The following is a 2,040-nucleotide window of genomic DNA, read 5'->3' on the forward strand; positions in this document are numbered from 1 at the left end:
GGGACAGGAGGTTTTTGAGACTTTAATCAGTCACCGTGTACGGTGAATTACCCCAAGCTAATGCTAATGCGAGATAATGCTAACTAATGCTAATATTTGTCTGTTTATTCTCAGCTTAACTAGTTTACAAACTCACAGGTTCATTAACGTTTCGGCGTTAAAAAAGAAATTTTTGTATTTTTACGTCTCCCTTTTTTTAAAATATCAAAATCCTCTATTTCTGGGTGTGGGTGAAAAAAACACTGGTTTATCTACACTGTTAGCAAGCCTGGATAATTAACTTGGTAGCATCATTAAGATAAATATTGTAATGAGTAATGCAAACCTTTTAACCGGTAAACAAACCTTTCCTTTATTTTACTCAAGCTGTTTTTACTGTAAGGAACGTGACAGAATGTTAGATGTGTTATTATGAAACTGCGATGAGAAGTTAGGTGTGTGTTTGAAGAAGCCACATGTTCACTCCCTCTGCAGTATTAAGTGCAGTTCTCATAAACAATAGTGGCAGGTTTGATGGTTTATTTACTTAATGACAGTGTAAAGATCACATGCTGGAATTTGATTCTGTTCTAGGAATAAAAATGTGGATATTGTACAACTCTTTTGACAAGCAGCTGATCTGATTTATTTTTATTTTATGTTTGTTTGTTTGTTTATTTTACTGAGCATGCTATTTAATGTGTTCATCATGTGTGTCTTTGCAGGGTGTTTAATATATTTTTGAGAATTACAGGATACCTGAAAGTATGTATAACTAAGAATAAGAATTGTGGAAAATAAAAACACAGTTTCCATCACACAATCAGGAAATAAATAAGCTCTACTGAAATAGTGCCCCATAATCAATTCTTGAGGTAGATGAGCTACAACAGCTAAAGACCACATGGGGTTTCATTCCTGTTCACCAAGAACAGAAATCTAAGACTACAGTAACAACCCTGTAAATGATATATTTGGCCCAATGGCAAGAGCTGCTTACTTGGTTCACACTTAGCGTCTGGATTCCAAAAAGGTTTGAATCCCACAGGAGCCTCGCTTTATTGTTAACTTGACTTTGTGTAACCGAGTTCCTTTTACTCGGACCCCAGTCCATATGAACTGGAAGGTCACAGAGAGTTACAGAGTACAGTGAACCTCCATTGGCACACACCAAGCGGAACAGGGACGACCTGGCTCGTTGGTCTAGGGGTATGATTCTCGCTTTGGGTGCGAGAGGTCCCGGGTTCAAATCCCGGACGAGCCCTGGTTTTACATGGAATAGAGTGGGTGGGATAAAACTAATGGAAACTTGCACTGCCGGCTTGGTTCTTGCTTGGAAGTTTGTTTCTCCAGAGGTCCAAGGAGGTTCAAATCCCACTGTAATTACCTCTGAAAATTAAAGCTCCAACCTGGAGCCTATCTCTGGAATACAGGGAGCGGGATGGAAAATGTCACACTTTGTGGAGACATGAACCTCTGAAATATTAATATAATAGAGTTCAGAAAGACCTCAGAATATTGTCATTTTACTAACACCATTCATCATGTTCACTGTTATATTCATGTGTCTGTGGCTTTCATTAGGTAAGTTAACATTGATCTTTTCAGAAAGGAGATAATAAATTAATGATTAATTAGCCTGTGTGATGTTAAGAAAAAATAGAATATGACTTATATAACTAAAAACTAAAAAATTATTTTGTTCTCTTCTCTATAACAGGTGACTCCATGGCAGATTTATTAGAACCACTTTTCACTCATAAAGTTGTAGATGAAGGTGATGATGTTACTCTGTCCTGCAGCAACAAAGACAGTGGTTCAGTAAACAGCCTACAATGGTACAAACAACATCCAAAATCTAAACCTGAGTTCCTTTTTTTCATCACTCCATGTGGAGGTAAATCCCTATGCCACCACGTCTGTCTGCTAAAGTTGATGATAAAACTAAACAAGTGGATCTGATCATCTCCTCTGCTGCTTTTAATGTTTGATAATATACAATTAGAAGGTAATTTATTCATAATCACACTCTCTGGTATCACCCAGATGAGGATGGGTTCA

General features: G+C 37.3%; 1 non-coding gene across 1 annotated transcript; it reads left to right on the forward strand.

The window, feature by feature from the left end:
- Positions 1-1,171: 1,171 nt before the first annotated feature.
- trnap-ugg (transfer RNA proline (anticodon UGG)) lies at positions 1,172-1,243 on the forward strand. Its single transcript has one exon. It is a non-coding gene; the product is annotated as a tRNA-Pro (tRNA).
- Positions 1,244-2,040: the final 797 nt, after the last annotated feature.

Source organism: Hemibagrus wyckioides, unplaced genomic scaffold, assembly GCF_019097595.1.
Source record: "Hemibagrus wyckioides isolate EC202008001 unplaced genomic scaffold, SWU_Hwy_1.0 Contig1, whole genome shotgun sequence".
NCBI lineage: Eukaryota > Metazoa > Chordata > Actinopteri > Siluriformes > Bagridae > Hemibagrus > Hemibagrus wyckioides.